The 17,929-nt window shown below is 47.6% G+C and overlaps 1 long non-coding RNA gene across 1 annotated transcript in view; it reads right to left on the minus strand.

The window, feature by feature from the left end:
• Window positions 1–242: 242 nt before the first annotated feature.
• Window positions 243–17,929, minus strand: part of LOC140394120 (uncharacterized) — a 56,248-nt gene continuing 38,561 nt past the window's right edge. The window contains exons 2-3 of the long non-coding RNA XR_011935819.1: window positions 3,737–3,862; window positions 243–2,670 (exon numbers count right to left, since the gene is read on the minus strand). This is a non-coding gene — a long non-coding RNA (uncharacterized lncRNA). The remainder of the gene's footprint in view (window positions 2,671–3,736; window positions 3,863–17,929) is intronic.

The raw sequence follows: 17,929 nt of genomic DNA on the forward strand, positions 1-17,929 counted from the left end.
GAATGAGTGGGTTCTTTCAGGGGGTAGCAGATGAGTGTGAGGTGTGGGCGGGGGCCAGCGAATCATGCGCACACGTTTTGGGGTTGTGAAAAATTGGGAAGATTCTGGGTGGGAGTGTTCGCGGACTTAGCCAGGATAGTGGAGGAGGGAGTGGACCCGGACCCTTTGGTGGCGATATTTGGGGTTTCAGAGAAGCCGGAGCTCATGGAGAGGAGGAAGGCTGATGTCTTAATCTTCTCTCTGATTGCACGTCGACGAATTTTGCTGGAGTGGCGGTCGCCATCGTCACCGGGGGTAGCATCATGGTTGGGTGACCTGTACGACTTCCTGCGGTTAGAGAAGATAAAGTATGAGTTAAGGGGCTCAGCAGGGGAGTTTGCGAAAAGTTGGGGAATGTTTGCGACCGTGTTTGAGGAGCTGTTCGTCGCAGGGGAAAGGAGAAAAATCTGTACACGCTGTATAGTTGATTGTTGGGAAGAATGTTTCCCGGGGTGTTTATTTGCTGTAACCTGTTTTGATACAAGTTTGAATAAAATGCGTTAAAAAAAAAGCTAATGCAAATACCAGAGGGGACATAGGATACCCCTGCCTGGTCCCCCAGTGTAGAGCAAAGTACCCCAAACTCATATTGTTTGTGCGGACACTCGCCCTTGGTTCCTCATATAATAGCCGTACCCACTCAGTGAATCTCAGCACGACCCAAAACCTCTCAAGAACCTCCATCAAATACCCTCATTCTACTTGATCAAATGCCTTTTTCCACATCCAGAGGAACCACCACCTCCATCTCCTTTCTCTCAGCCAGGATCATGATTACATTTAATAACCTCCTAATATTTGAGAATTGCTGCCTTCCTTTCACGAACCCGATCTGGTCCTCCCCTAACACCTTCGGGAGGCACCTCTCCAACCTAGCTGCCAGTACCTTCGCCAGCATCTTTGCGTCAACATTCAGTAGCGATATAGGCCTGTACGACCCACACTCTTTTGGGTCCTTAACTTTCTTTCACAACAAGGAGATTGAGGCCTGCCCTGATGTTTGTGGTAGACCCCCGCCTCCTCAAACATCCCCATCATCAGCAGTGCCAATTTACCCTTAAACTTCTTGTAGTACTCCACTGGGAACCATCTGGCCCTTCCAGCTTCCCCGATTGCATCCTCCCAATTGCCTCCTTTACCTTCTGTTCCCCATCCGACCTCTCCAGTGTGGCCCAATCCTCCTCCTCCAACCTCGGATACTCTAATCCGTTCAGGAACTCCCACATCCTCTGATCCTCCCCCGGTGGTTCTGACCTATACAAATTTTCCTAAAATTCCTTAAACACCTTATTAATCTGGTCTGGGGCCACCACCAATTTCCCTGCCCTATCCCGCACCTGGACAATTTCCCATGCCGCTGCCTCCCTCCGAAGCTGGCCTTCTCCCCAGACTCATAAATTGCTCCCCTTGCCGCCTCAGTTGGCACACCGGCTTCCCCATGGATAACCGATTAAAGCTAGCCCGTAGTCCCCCCCTTCTGTCCAAAAGTGCCGGTTGTGCCTCTTCCGCATACCTCCTGTCCACCTCCAACATCTCCTCTATCAGCCTTTGATGCTCTTCCCTCTCTTTATCCACCTCGGCCTTAAATATTATCACCTCCCCCCTCACTACTGCCTTCAGGGTCAGGCATACCACCGCCTGCGATACTTCCCCTGTACAGTTGAAGCCCACGTACTTCTGAATCACCCTCCCGATCTTCTTACAAAAACATTGGTCCCCCAGCAACTCCAAGTCTAATCTCCACCCTGGCCTCTGCACTGTCCCCTTCTCCAGGACCATGTCCACCCAATGCGGCGTATGATCCAAAATAGCTAATCGCCGAATACTCTGATCCCTTAACCCCAACAAACAGCACCTTCCCTACTACAAAAAATTCTATCCTCGAATAAACCTTGCGAACCCATGAGAAAAACGAATGCTCCCGCTCCCTCGGGTGCAAGAACCTCCACCGAGCTGTAAATGTAACGTTATGCCTTCTTGTTCTGGATCCCTCCATCAGAGGAACTAGTTTTTATTTCTATTCCATTCACAGGATTAGGGCCTCACGTGCAAGGCCAGCATTTATTGCCCATCCCTAATTGCCCTTGAGAAGGTGGTGGTGAGCGGCCTTCTTGAACCGCTGCAGTCCATTTGGTGTAAGTACCCCCACATTGCTGTTAGGGAGGGGTTGCCAGTCAAGTGTCTGCTTTTTCCTGGATGGTGTCGAGTTCCTTGAGTGTTGTTGGAGCTGTGCCATCTGGACAAGTGGAGAGTGTTCCATCACATTGCTGACTTGTGCCTTGTAGATGGTGGACAGGCTTTGGTGCTTCTTTGACCTGCTGTGGTAGCCACAGTATTCATTTGGCTGGGCAGTTCAGTTTCTGGTCAATGGTAACCCCCAGGAGAGTGTTGATAGTGGGGAATTCGGCAATGATAATGCCATTGAATGTCGAGGGGATCTTGTTGTGAGTTTCACTGCATCTAATCTATCAGATTCTTTTTTGCATTTTAAACACTTAAATAATGTCACCCTTCAAGGGAATGCAACAGGTTGATGCAGCAAAGTCTAGAGTGTTGATCACGAGAGGCAGCTGGACAAAATGATGGATTCTGAACCTGCAGTCACAGCGAGTAAACAGTAATTTCATTGCTCTGTAATAGAAATATAAAGAGAGGAAAACATCAGGTCAGGCTCACTGGTGATTCAGGGTCAAAGATGATGATCCGTCCTGTGAGTTGGAATTGCTTCAAATTCATGTGAAAGCATAATACTGAACCGCTTCCCTGAATCTCTCACTCTCGTTACTCTTTGCAGCTGTTTTAATGCAACAGTGCAGTTTGCTCGGCCATTCAGCGTCAGCCATTTTGGCTTGGATTAGGGAGTCACGTACAGGCCAGATTGGGTAAGGTGTGGCGGTTTGCTTCCTAAAAGGACAATATGAACACCTTGTTGGCCGGCTCCCAGCTTGCTGTCCAATTAAGGGCAGCAGGCTCCATATATAATAATATACAATAATCTTTATTGTCACAAGTACAAAGGGGGCGGGGCGGTGGGGTGAGGGGGGGTGGGAGGGTGAGGGTGGTGGGATGTGCGATGCTGCCTATCCTGTCAGTGGCCTCCTTTTCTGGGGCTGGAACCTGTGACCTTGATGGTTCTCTGGATTGCCACTGGCAGGATGCCTTCATTGAAGCGGTGGCCTTCCCTCACACTGGGGTCTACTCTGCCCCTGGCAAAATGCTAGCGTCTGCAAATAATCACCTTCTAATTGGGGCCTCAATTCCTTTGGTTGCTCACCTCCATTCAGCAGGCAGCCAATCTGAAGGCTGGCCTGGCCCACGGGAATCTTTCACGGCACTGGGGGTGTGTCCAGGAGTTGTCCTGATGGACCTGTCTGCTATGCTCCCATTTCCTCCCTACTCATCACTCTAGCCCTGGGAACATTCTCCGACACACTCAGTCCAGCAACAGAAGCACTTTGCTACAGTTACCACATTGTGTTCTTCAGTTCTGTTTTAAAGGGCAGCTAAAAACTCTGGACACTTACTAGAGAATGCAAGGGTCCCCTGCACAGGGGGTTATCGCACACATGGATTATCTGGTGAGTTGAGCAGATTTATTTTTTCATGGATTGAGTACGGAGTAACAGAATGTGTAAGAGAACACACTCCTGATGGCACACAGCACCAGATGATGCAGAACAAAGCATAAAACACATACAGAAAGCAATTTAGTACAGCTGTATCCTCTGGCATTATCTTCTCCATCATATAGATCTGAGTCAAGTGTTCAGCTGGACTTTTGGTCACTTCTTCTTTCTTGGACGGGTCCGTCTTTTCCATAAACCTGAGGGCAATTTTTAAAATCAAATTTATGCATTGAAATTATTTTATGTTTTTATTAATTGTAGTATCACTGAGTTATAAAGACCCCAGTGTTTTATGTACATTGATTTAGATGCTTGTGTTTCATGTACATTGATTTAGACTCTAGTGTCTCATGTGCATTGATTTAAACTCTAGTGTTTCATGTACATTGATTTAGACTCCAGTGTCTCATGTGCATTGATCTGGACTCCAGTGTCTCTTGTACATTGATTTAGACTCTAGTGTCTCTTGTACATTGATTTAGACTCTAGTGTTTCATGAACATTGATTTAGACTCTAGTGTCTCTTGTACATTGATGTAGACTCTAGTGTCTCTTGTACATTGATTTAGACTCTAGTGTCTCTTGTACATTGATTTAAACTCTAGTGTCTCATGTACATTGATTTAGACTCCAGTGTCTCATGTGCATTGATCTGGACTCCAGTGACTCTTGTACATTGATTTAAACTCTAGTGTTTCATGAACATTGATTTAGACTCTAGTGTCTCTTGTACATTGATTTAGACTCTAGTGTCTCTTGTACATTGATTTAGACTCTAGTGTCTCTTGTACATTGATTTAGACTCCAGTGTCTCTTGTACATTGATCTGGACTCCAGTGTCTCATGTGCATTGATTTAGACTCGAGTGTCTCATGTGCATTGATTTAAACTCTAGTGTTTCATGTACATTGATTTAGACTCTAGTGTCTCTTGTACATTGATTTAGACTCTAGTGTCTCTTGTACATTGATTTAGACTCCAGTGTCTCTTGTACATTGATCTGGACTCCAGTGTCTCATGTGCATTGATTTAGACTCGAGTGTCTCATGTACATTGATTTAGACTCCAGTGTCTCATGTGCATTGATCTGGACTCCAGTGTCTCTTGTACATTGATTTAAACTCTAGTGTTTCATGAACATTGATTTAGACTCTAGTGTCTCTTGTACATTGATTTAGACTCTAGTGTCTCTTGTACATTGATTTAGACTCTAGTGTCTCTTGTACATTGATTTAAACTCTAGTGTCTCATGTACATTGATTTAGACTCCAGTGTCTCATGTGCATTGATCTGGACTCCAGTGTCTCTTGTACATTGATTTAAACTCTAGTGTTTCATGAACATTGATTTAGACTCGAGTGTCTCTTGTACATTGATTTAGACTCTAGTGTCTCTTGTACATTGATTTAGACTCTAGTGTCTCTTGTACATTGATTTAAACTCTAGTGTTTCATGAACATTGATTTAGACTCTAGTGTCTCTTGTACATTGATTTAGACTCTAGTGTCTCATGTGCATTGATTTAGACTCTGGTGTCTCATGTGCATTGATTTAGACTCTAGTCTCTCTTGTACATTGATTTAGACTCTAGTGTCTCATGTGCATTGATTTAGACTCTAGTGTCTCTTGTACATTGATTTAGACTCTAGTGTCTCATGTACATTGATTTAGACTCTGGTGTCTCATGTGCATTGATTTAGACTCTAGTGTTTCATGAACATTGATTTAGACTCTAGTGTCTCTTGTACATTGATTTAGACTCTAGTGTCTCTTGTACATTGATTTAGACTCCAGTGTCTCTTGTACATTGATCTGGACTCCAGTGTCTCATGTGCATTGATTTAGACTCAGTTTGTGATGCAACTGGTCTGCTCCCCTAGGCAAAATCGGGATCTCGCCATGGCGAGGTGAGAAACCAATTATCACCACTTTAGCCAAATTTCCATACAACATACAGGAGCCACCCCATATCCAATAGCCTCATGTCATTCAGCGACCTCCTCAGCAAGTGCTCACGCTGGGGCTGATTAGTACTCCTTTTTAAAAAGGGGCTGTTTAGCACAGGGCTAAATCGCTGGCTTTGAAAGCAGACCAAGGCAGGCCAGCAGCACGGTTCAATTCCCGTAACAGCCTCCCCGAACAGGCGCCGGAATGTGGCGACTAGGGGCTTTTCACAGTAACTTCATTTGAAGCCTACTTGTGACAATAAGCGATTTTCATTTCATTTTCATTTTCAAAACGAGAACCTGGCGGAAGGGCTTCTGTGGGGAGTCGAGAAGGTGAGAAGCCATCTTTGGTCACAGGCAACGAGCCCGAGGGCTCTGGGCTTGCTGCCCCAGTGGTGGGCAGGGGTTGGGGAACCAGCAGCTGGGGGGTGGGGGACCCTCGGATGGGGGTGGGCCTCCATGGGAGGATGGAGGGTAGGCACTGGGGGGGGGGGGGGTCAAGCGGGAGGCAACTGCTTGTGCCACCACCATGCGAACCCCTGGATCGTGTGTACCCGTACTGGAGGCAAACCTTGTCCCATGTAGCATGTGAGAGCATTGCCTTGCATCCCAATCGCACCTTGATGCCTGGACACTGTGCCTGAACACTGCGGGAGGCAACACCACACACGCAGCAGCCAACATCCCAACACCCACGGGATGGGACACAGCTCCGTGGTCAGGTCCACGGCCGGAGGGTGGGTAAGGGCCACGGGGAGGGGACCAGCGCCCAGTCCAGATGACGTTACGAGCGGGTGTCCGGGGTACAGGGTTTGTGGTCCGGTGAAGGGGGCCCACTGTGGCCGGAGTACGTGGGCAGGGTGTTCCGGGTGAGGGTGAGGGGGGATCCATGGGAGAATGGAGGGTCCCGGGGTGGGAGCCACCGCTGTTTTTCAGTCTGATACCCTCTCCCAATTCCTTACAGATATGGCAAGGATAATGGATGCAGAAGTTTCCCTAGTAGAGCTGCTGCTAGGCGATGTGGCCAGACGGCGGCAACAAAGGCGGCAGCAGATGCTCGAGGTGGCGGCCCATGTGCCAGACTCCGCCCCACACCCTTAGGACCCGGCCACCCATCAGTCCAGGGGGGAACCCAGAGGGGGAGTCCCATGATGGCCCAGGGTGTACAGGCATCGCTGGTCAAAGAACAAAGTACAAAGAAAAGTACAGCACAGGAACAGGCCCTTCGGTCCTCCAAGCCCGTGCCGACCATGCTGCCCGACTAAACTACAATCTTCTACACTTCCTGGGTCCGTATCCCTCTATTCCCATCCTATTCATGTATTTGTCAAGATGCCCCTTAAATGTCACTATCGTCCCTGCTTCCACCACCTCCTCCGGCAGCGAGTTCCAGGCACCCACTACCCTCTGTAAAAAACTTGCCTCGTACATCTACTCTAAACCTTGCCCCTTGCACCTTAAACCTATGGCCCCTAGTAATTGACCCGTCTACCCTGGGGAAAAGTCTGGTCGTTTGAACAGATGACGGACAGCGCGTGCCGCAGGAGGCTTCGCCTCAACAATGAGACTTGCGGACTTGGCAGCACATGGAGGACGAGGACATCCACTCCTGGTGGTGAACAAAGTCACCGCAGCCCTGAACGTCTACGCCACGGGATCATTCCAGAGCTCTATCAGGGACCTGTGTGGTATCTCACAGGCCACAGCCCATAGGTGCATCTGACAGGTCATGAATGCCCTCTATACCCGGGCGGATAACTACATTATCTTTGACATGACCAAGCCCAGCAAGATGCCCGGTTTCTCCACCATTGCCGGGATGCTCCGGGTCCAGGGGGTAATAGATGCCACGCACATTGCCCTGGGCTCACGAGGCCACCTGGGGATACCGTATGTTAACCGAAAGGGGTTTCACTCTCTCGACATCCAGCTCTTCTCCAACCACCAGATGAAGATAACGCACGTGTGTGCCCATTTCCCGGGGATTGTGCACGACAGCTACATCCTGGGGCAGTCGGTCATCCCCGCCCTCTTCGAGGACCACCCCAGGATGGGCAGCAGACTCTTGGGGGATAAAGGGCACCCGCTGAAGACCTGCCGAATGACAGCAGTACAGAGACCGGTGACCGAAGCGGAGACCCGGCACAACGAGGCCCAAGTGGCCACCCAGGCAGTCATTGAATGGTGCATCGGACTGCTCAAGATGCGGTTTCGATGCCTCGACCGCTCCGGTGATGCACTGCAGTACATTGGATTGGATTTGTTTATTGTCATGTGTACTGTGTCACAGTGAAAAGTATTTTTCTGTGAGCAGCTCAATAGATCATTAAGTAGATGGGAAGAAAAGGGAATAAAAGAAAATACATAATAGGGCATAACTGCCCGGAGGGTCGGCAGCTTTGTGGTGGTCTGCTGTGCCCTCCACAATCTGGCACAGCAGTGGGGCGACATGCTGGAGGTTAGTCATGAGGAACATGTGGCCACCTCCGAAGAGGAGGACGAGGGTGATGAGGCGGTGCTGGCCCAGCAGGGGCTGGAGGACGAGGCTGGGGAAGAACCCGAGGCCCAGCCGGAGGCTGCAGGACAGGCGGCAGCAGCGAGGGTCTGGCAAGCCCGATGGCCAGGGAGGCCCTCATACTCATCCGATTCACTTAGGATGTGACCTGCTCTGTCATCATTACCTTACCCCTATTTCCCACCCTCCCAGGATATGTGTCACATCACTCCAGGGTGCTGGGACTGTGTGGGCCCCGTCAGCAGGTCACTGTCGAGGGCAGGGGCCGTGATGATAACCTGCAAAGAGCTGAGCACCAGTGCTCCTCAATCTATGCCATAGTCTGACCCCTACCTGTCTGCTGACTGCTCGCTCACACCCATCACCTGCACGCGGTGTGCCTGGAGAGATGGACCAAGGATTCGGAGGTCAGCCCGCATTTGGGAAGAAAGCGACAGAGGCATCATACTGGTTGTGCACAAGGGTGTTTAATGGTTTATACAAGTCCCCATTCTCCCAATGGTGCCCACGATGCATATCTGCGGTGGAGGCAGCCAGACGCTTATCTCATCCCATGGCCTTCGATGCGCCTGGCAGGCATCCTCGGGCCGGAGGGCCTCATCAGAGGGGTGCAACTCGGGGGAGCTGGTGGCCACCATTGCCACTCCATGGGACTAGTCTGGCTTGGCATCAGCACCCCACCTCCCGGTTGGTGCCCATAGGACCCTGGGGTTCACTTTGGATGGATTTGAGCTCCGGCTGCCCCTGCATCCTCTGGCTTTGCCAGTCCTGCCGGCTCCCCATGGTCAGCACCATGGTGTCAACACCTTCGCTGATGTTCCTCAGTGACTGGGACATGCTCTGCAGCATCTCAGCAATGCCCACCTGCGACTAGGGCAAACTCCACAGCGCCTTGGCCATGTCCATCTGAGAGTGGGACATGTCCCGCAGAACCTCATCAAGGTCAGCCTGGTACCGGGTGACATTTCCCAGTGAGTCGGACATTCTGTCGAGACTCTCAGCCATGGCCATCATGACTGGGCGACGCCTTGGACACCTTCACTTATGGTGCCGACGTCGTGCACCAGGCTCTCCACTGCAGTCGCCACCCTAGCAGTGTTGGGCTCGGTGCCATGCATTGACAGCGACATCTCCTGCGTCCGTAGCCTCCAAGCAGCTATGGATCTGCTGGAGTGACGCTGACATCTACTTCTGAATGTCCCGGCCATTCCCTATCGTCTCCATCAGCTCCGGATAATCCTGTCCCACAGCCTCAGCATCAGGCTGAGATCCAGTTGGATCCTTGGATCCAGCAACCCTCCAACCGCTGTCTCGCCTCGGGGTCCCTGTCTCCATCTGATATGCATCATCAGCAGTGCGGTGCTCACCAGATTGTGCCCCTGAAGCCTGTCCACTAACATGTCCCACCGAGGAGTGTGTATCTGCGCTGGTGGAGGGTGGCGATGACAGATGTGCCGCGACTATTATGTTGGCATCCTTGGAGCTCTCCTCCGAGGTGGTCCCTGGGAAATTGGAGAAAGTGCCGCCTGGGCTGGTCCGGTGCTGTCGGCTGGAGGACCTGCGGGAGAATGGACATGTATTCAGTGGGAGGGATGAGTCAGTCAGTAAAGCAATAACAACTCCCGTTTGACAGATCCCCCGGGTGGATCCCGGTGGTCCTCACCTCTGCGGAGTCTGCCCGCCTCCGCGTGGGTGACCACCCTGTCCACGGCCACCCTAGTCACCTCTAGAGCGCGCTCCTCGAAGGAGGTGAGGATTCTGAAGTCCAGCACCCCTCCACTCTTTCCCGCCGATTATAGAGGAGCTTTTCCCGAGGAGGGCAACCCTAACTTTTGGACACTATGAGGCACTTTAGCGTGACCAATCCACCTAACCTGCACATCTTTGGACTGTGGGAGGAAACCGGAGCACCAGGAGGAAACCCACGCAGATACGGGGAGAATGTGCAGACACACAGACAATGACCCAAGCTGGGAATTGAACCCTGGTCCCTGGTGCTGTGAAGCAGCAGTACTAACCACTGTGCTACCATGTTTCATGTACATAGATTTTGAATCCAGTGTTTTATGTGCATTGATTTAGATGTTAGTGTTGCATGTACATTGATTTAGACTCCCGTGTTTCATTTGTTTTTTCTTTTTTTAAATTTTAGAGTACCCAATTCATTTTGTCCAATTAAGGGGCAATTTAGCATGGCCAATCCACCTACCTTGCACATCTTTGGGTTGTGGGGGCGAAACCCACGTAAGCACGGGGAGAATGTGCAAACTCCACACGGACAGTGACCCAGAGCAGGGATCGAACCTGGGACCTCGGCGCCGTGAGACTGCAGTGCTAACCCACTGCGCCACCGTGCTGCCCCGACTCCCGTGTTTCATGTATATTGATTTAGACACCAGTGTCTGATGTACATTGATTTCGACACCAGTATTTCATGTACATTATTTTGACTCGAGTGGCTAATTTACATTAATTTAGAGGCTGGTATTGGAAGGAAATTGGTTTAGAATCTAGTGTTTCATGTACATTGATTTAGACTCTACTGTTTTGTATAATTCGATTTAGACTAGTGTTTCATGTACATTGATTTAGACTCGAGTGTCTCATTTGGCATTAATTTAGACTTCAGTGTTTCATGTACATGGGTTTAGACTCCAGTGTCTCATGTACATTGATTTAGATTCCAGTGTCTGATGTACGTTGATTTAGCCTCCAGGTCTGATGTACATTGATTTAGATTCCAGTGTTGCATGTACATTGATTTAGATTCCAGGGTCTCATGTACATTGATTTAGACTCCAGTGTCTGATGTACATTGATTTAGACTCCAGTGTTTCATGTACATTGATTTTGACTCCAGTGTTTCATGTACATTGATTTTGACTCCAGTGTCTGATGTCCATTGATTTAGACTCCAGTGTCTGATGTACATTGATTTAGACTCAGTGTCTGATGTACATTGATTTTGACTCCAGTGTTTCATGTACATTGATTTTGACTCCAGTGTCTGATGTACATTGATTTAGACTCAGTGTCTGATGTACATTGATTTAGACTCAGGGTCTCATGTACATTGATTTAGACTCAGTGTCTGATGTACATTGATTTAGACTCAGTGTCTGATGTACATTGATTTAGACTCAGGGTCTCATGTACATTGATTTAGACTCAGTGTCTGATGTACATTGATTTAGACTCAGTGTCTGATGTACATTGATTTAGAATCAGGGTCTCATGTACATTGATTTAGACTCCAGTGTCTGATGTACATTGATTTTGACTCCAGTGTTTTATGTACATTGATTTTGACTCCAGTGTCTGATGTCCGTTGATTTAGACTCCAGTGTCTGATGTACATTGATTTAGACTCAGTGTCTGATGTACATTGATTTTGACTCCAGTGTTTCATGTACATTGATTTTGACTCCAGTGTCTGATGTACATTGATGTAGACTCAGTTTCTGTTGTACATTGATTTTGACTCCAGTGTTTCATGTACATTGATTTTGACTCCAGTGTCTGATGTACATTGATTTTGACTCCAGTGTCTGATGTACATTGATTTTGACTGCAGTGTTTCATGTACATTGCTTTTGACTCCAGTGTCTGATGTACATTGATTTAGACTCAGTGTCTGATGTACATTGATTTAGACTCAGTGTCTGATGTACATTGATTTTGACTCCAGTGTCTGATGTACATTGATTTTGACTCCAGTGTCTGATGTACATTGATTTTGACTGCAGTGTTTCATGTACATTGCTTTTGACTCCAGTGTCTGATGTACATTGATTTAGACTCAGTGTCTGATGTACATTGATTTTGACTGCAGTGTTTCATGTACATTGATTTTGACTCCAGTGTCTGATGTACATTGATTTAGACTCCAGTGTCTGATGTACATTGATTTTGACTGCAGTGTTTCATGTACATTGATTTTGACTCCAGTGTCTGGTGTACATTGATTTAGACTCCAGTGTCTGATGTACATTGATTTAGACTCAGTGTCTGATGTACATTGATTTAGACTCCAGTGTCTGATGTACATTGATTTAGACTCAGTGTCTGATGTACATTGATTTTGACTGCAGTGTTTCATGTACATTGATTTTGACTCCAGTGTCTGATGTACATTGATTTAGACTCCAGTGTCTGATGTACATTGATTTTGACTGCAGTGTTTCATGTACATTGATTTTGACTCCAGTGTCTGATGTACATTGATTTAGACTCAGTGTCTGATGTACATTGATTTTGACTCCAGTGTTTCATGTACATTGATTTTGACTCCAGTGTCTGATGTCCATTGATTTAGACTCAGTGTCTGATGTACATTGATTTAGACTCAGTGTCTGATGTACATTGATTTAGACTCCAGTGTCTGATGTACATTGATTTAGACTCAGTGTCTGATGTACATTGATTTTGACTGCAGTGTTTCATGTACATTGATTTTGACTCCAGTGTCTGATGTACATTGATGTAGACTCAGTTTCTGTTGTACATTGATTTTGACTCCAGTGTTTCATGTACATTGATTTTGACTCCAGTGTCTGATGTACATTGATTTTGACTCCAGTGTCTGATGTACATTGATTTTGACTGCAGTGTTTCATGTACATTGCTTTTGACTCCAGTGTCTGATGTACATTGATTTAGACTCAGTGTCTCATGTACATTGATTTAGACTCCAGTGTCTGATGTACATTGATTTAGACTCAGTGTCTGATGTACATTGATTTTGACTGCAGTGTTTCATGTACATTGATTTTGACTCCAGTGTCTGATGTACATTGATTTAGACTCCAGTGTCTGATGTACATTGATTTTGACTGCAGTGTTTCATGTACATTGATTTTGACTCCAGTGTCTGGTGTACATTGATTTAGACTCCAGTGTCTGATGTACATTGATTTAGACTCAGTGTCTGATGTACATTGATTTAGACTCCAGTATCTGATGTACGTTGATTTAGACTCAGTGTCTGATGTACATTGATTTTGACTGCAGTGTTTCATGTACATTGATTTTGACTCCAGTGTCTGATGTACATTGATTTAGACTCAGTGTCTGATGTACATTGATTTTGACTCCAGTGTTTCATGTACATTGATTTTGACTCCAGTGTCTGATGTCCATTGATTTAGACTCAGTGTCTGATGTACATTGATTTAGACTCTGTCTGATGTACATTGATTTAGACTCCAGTGTCTGATGTACATTGATTTAGACTCTCGTGACAGCAGTGTGTCAGGAAAACAAAATTCCTTTTTGTTATAACCTGTATCCATATTATACTTAAGGCATTGGGGATCACATATTCCCAGAATTCCTTTTTTAATAAACATTTTATTGAGGTATTTTTGGCCTTATAACAACACAATAAACAATGTACATGAAACTATAAACATAGTGCAAAAGCCGTCTCCTTCCCTTACAGGTTCCACCTTTATTAACCCCCTACTCTAAGCTAAACTAACCCCCCCCCCCCCACTTCTGCTGACGATTAATTTTCCGTGAAGAAGTCGACGAACGGTTGCCACCTCCGGGCGAACCCTAATAGTGACCCTCTCAAGGCGAACTTGATTTTCTCCAAACAGAGAAAGCTAGCCATGTCCGATAGCCAGGTCTCCGACTTTGGGGGCTTTGAGTCCCTCCAAGCTAATGGTATCCGTCTCCGGGCTACCAGGGAAGCAAAGGCCAGAACGTCTGCCTCTTTCTCCTCCTGGATTCCCGGGTCTTCTGACACCCTGAAAATTGCCACCTCTGGACTCAGCACCGCCCTTGTTTTTAACACCATGGACATGACATCTGCAAACCCCTGCCAAAATCCCCTAAGCTTCGGACATGCCCAGAACATGTGGGCATGGATCGCTGGTCCTCCCGCACATTTTGCACGTCTTCTACCCCAAAGAATCTGCTCATCCGAGCCACTGTCATGTGAGCCCGGTGAACAACCTTAAATTGTATCAGGCTGAGCCTAGCATATGTTGCGGACGCGTTGACTCTACTCAACGCGTCCGCCCATAGATCATCCTTTATCTTTCCTCCCAGCTCCTCCTCCCACTTGCACTTCAGCTCCTCGATCTGCATCTCCTCTGACCCCACAAGTTCCTTGTCAATGTCTGAGACGCTCCTTTGTCCTACCCATCCTCTGGAAACTACGCTGTCCTGAATCCCCCTAAGCGGTAGGAGCGGGAAGGTTGACACCTGTTTACGTAGGAAGTCCCGCACCTGCAGATACCTGAATGTGTTCCCCTCGCCTGTTTTGTTATGCTCTTGGTATAGCGTATGCTGCTTCCTTGATGTGCACTCTGACAAAGGAAGGTTCAGACTTGGAGATAGCTTTAACACGTTTATTAAACTATCAACAATTCTCCTACTTGGATTCGACGCTACTGTTAATCCTGCTAAAGCTACTCAGACTGACGAACCAGTCTGCTACAATCCACGTGGTGGGTGTGATGTTCAATCAACCCTGTGTCTGCATTCACTGAGTGTCTCCACTGGAAAGAGACTGAGCATGTGTGATGTGTCCTTTTATATGGGTTGGTGTAATGCCCTCCTGTGGTAGTGTCACCTCTGTGTGTATCGTGACTGCCCATTGGTCGTGTCCTATCTTACTGACCTATTGGTTGACTGCCTGTGTGTCAAAGAACAAAGAACAAAGAAAAGTACAGCACAGGAATAGGCCCTTCGGCCCTCCAAGCCCGTGCCGACCAAGCTGCCTGACTAAAGTATAATCTTCTACACTTCCTGGGTCCGTATCCCTCTATTCCCATCCTATTCATGTATTGTCAAGATGCCCCTTAAATGTCACTATTGTCCCTGCTTCCACCAACACCTCTGGTAGCGAGTTCCAGGCACCCACTACCCTCTGTGTAAAAAACTTGCCTCTTACATCTACTCTAAACCTTGCCCCTCGCACCTTAAACCTATGCCCCCTAGTAATTGACCGCTCTACCCTGGGGAAAAGGGCATCTGACTATCCACTCTGTCTATGCCCCTCATAATTTTGTAGACCTTTATCAGGTCGTCCCTCAACCTCCGTCGTTCCAGTGAGAACAAACCGAGTTTATTCAACTGCTCCTCATAGCTAATGCCTCCATACCAGGAAACATTGTGGTAAATCTCTTCTGCACCCTCTCTAAAGCCTCCACATCCTTCTGGTAGTGTGGCGACCAGAATTGAACACTATACTCCAAATGTGGCCTAACTAAGGTTCTATACAGCTGAAACATGACTTGCCAATTCTTATACTCAATGCCCCGGCCAATGAAGGCAAGCATGTCGTATGCCTTCTTGACTACCTTCTCCACCTGTGTTGCCCCTTTCAGTGACCTGTGGACCTGTACACCTAGATCTCTCTGACTTTCAATACTCTTGAGGGTTCTACCATTCACTGTATATTCCCTACCTGCATTAGACCTTCCAAAATGCATTACCTCACATTTGTCCGGATTAAACTCCATCTGCCATCTCTCCGCCCAAGACTCCAAACAATCTAAATCCTGCTGTATCCTCTGACAGTCCTCATCGTTATCCGCAATTCCACCAACCTTTGTGTCGTCTGCAAACTTACTAATCAGACCAGTTACATTTTCCTCCAAATCATTTATATATACTACAAACAGCAAAGGTCCCAGCACTGATCCCTGCGGAACACCACTAGTCACAGCCCTCCAATTAGAAAAGCATCCTTCCATTGCTACTCTCTGCCTTCTATGACCTAGCCAGTTCTGTATCCACCTTGCCAGCTCACCCCTGATCCCATGTGACTTCACCTTTTGTACTAGTCTACCATGAGGGACCTTGTCAACTGCCTTACTGAAGTCCATATAGACAACATCTACTGCCCTACCTGCATCAATCACCTTTGTGACCTCTTTGAAAAATTCTATCAAGTTAGTGAGACACGACCTCCCCTTCACAAAACCATGCTGCCTCTCACTAATACGTCCATTTGCTTCCAAATGGGAGTAGATCCTGTCTCGAAGCATTCTCTCCAGTAATTTCCCTACCACTGACGTAAGGTATGTAGTTCCCTGGATTATCCTTGCTACCCTTCTTAAACAGAGGAACAACATTGGCTATTGTCCAGTCCTCTGGGACATCCCCTGAAGACAGTGAGGATCCAAAGATTTCTGTCAAGGCCTCTGCAATTTCCTCTCTAGCCCCCTTCAATATTCTGGGGTAGATCCCATCAGGCCCTGGGGACTTATCGACCGTAATATTTTTTAAGACGCCCAACACCACGTCTTTTTGGATCTCAATGTGACCCAGCCTATCTACACACCCTTCTCCAGACTCAACATCCACCAATTCCTTCTCTTTGGTGAATACTGATGCAAAGTATTCATTTAGTACCTCGCTCATTTCCTCTGGCTCCACACATAGATTCCCTTGCCTATCCTTCAGTGGGCCAACCCTTTCCCTGGCTACCCTCTTGCTTTTTATGTATATGTAAAAAGCCTTGGGATTTTCCTTAACCCTATTTGCCAATGACTTTTCGTGACCCCTTCTAGCCCTCCTGACTCCTTCCTACTTTCCTTATATTCCACACAGGCTTCGTCTGTTCCCAGCCTTTTAGCCCTGACAAATGCCTTCTTTTTCTTTTTGACGAGGCCTACAATATCTCTCGTTATCCAAGGTTCCCGAAAATTGCCGTATTTCTTCTTCTTCCTCACAGAAACATGCCGGTCCTGAATTCCTTTCAACTGACGCTTGAAAACCTCCCACATGTCAGATGTTGATTTATCCTCAAACATCCGCCCCCAATCTAGGTTCTTCAGTTCCCGCCTAATATTGTTATAATTAGCCTTCCCCCAATTTAGCACATTCACCCGAGGACCACTCTTATCCTAGTCCACCAGTGAATTGTGGTCACTGTTCCTGAAATGCTCCCCTACTGAAACTTCTACCACCTGGCCGGCCTCATTCCCCAATACCAGGTCCAGTACAGCCCCTTCCCTAGTTGGACTGTCTCCATATTGTTTTAAGAAGCCCTCCTGGATGCTCCTTACAAACTCTGCCCCGTCTAAGCCCCTGGCACTAAGTGAGTCCCAGACAATATTGGGGAAGTTGAAGTCTCCCATCACAACAACCCTGTTGTTTTCTTCCAAAATCTGTCTACCTATCTGCTCCTCTACCTCCCGCTGGCTGTTGGGAGGCCTGTAGTAAACCCCCAACATTGTGACTGCACCCTTATTATTCCTGATCTCTACCCATATAGCCTCACTGCCCTCTGAGGTGTCCTCCCGTAGTACAGCTGTGATATTCTCCCTAACCAGTAGCGCAACTCCGCCACCCCTTTTACATCCCCCTCTATCCCGCCTGAAACATCTAAATCCTGGAACGTTTAGCTGCCAATCCTGCCCTTCCCTCAACCAGGTCTCTGTAATGGCAACAACATCATAGTTCCAAGTACTAATCCAAGCTCTAAGTTCATCTGCCTTACCCGTAATACTTCTTGCATTAAAACATATGCACTTCAGGCCACCAGACCCGCTGTGTTCAGCAACTTCACCCTGTCTGCTCTGCCTCAGAGCCATACTGGCCCTATTCCGTAGTTCTCCCTCAATGTTCTCACCTTCTGACCTATTGTTCCCGTGCCCACCCCCCTGCCATACTAGTTTAAACCCTCCCGTGTGACACTAGCAAATCTCGCGGCCAGGATATTTATGCCTCTCCAGTTTAGATGCAACCCGTCCTTCTTATATAGGTCACACCTGCCCCCGAAGAGCTCCCAGTGGTCCAGATAACGGAAACCCTCCCTCCTACACCAGCTGTTTAGCCACGTGTTT

The sequence above is a fragment of the Scyliorhinus torazame genome, chromosome 17 (assembly GCF_047496885.1).
Source record: "Scyliorhinus torazame isolate Kashiwa2021f chromosome 17, sScyTor2.1, whole genome shotgun sequence".
Classification (NCBI taxonomy): domain Eukaryota; kingdom Metazoa; phylum Chordata; class Chondrichthyes; order Carcharhiniformes; family Scyliorhinidae; genus Scyliorhinus; species Scyliorhinus torazame.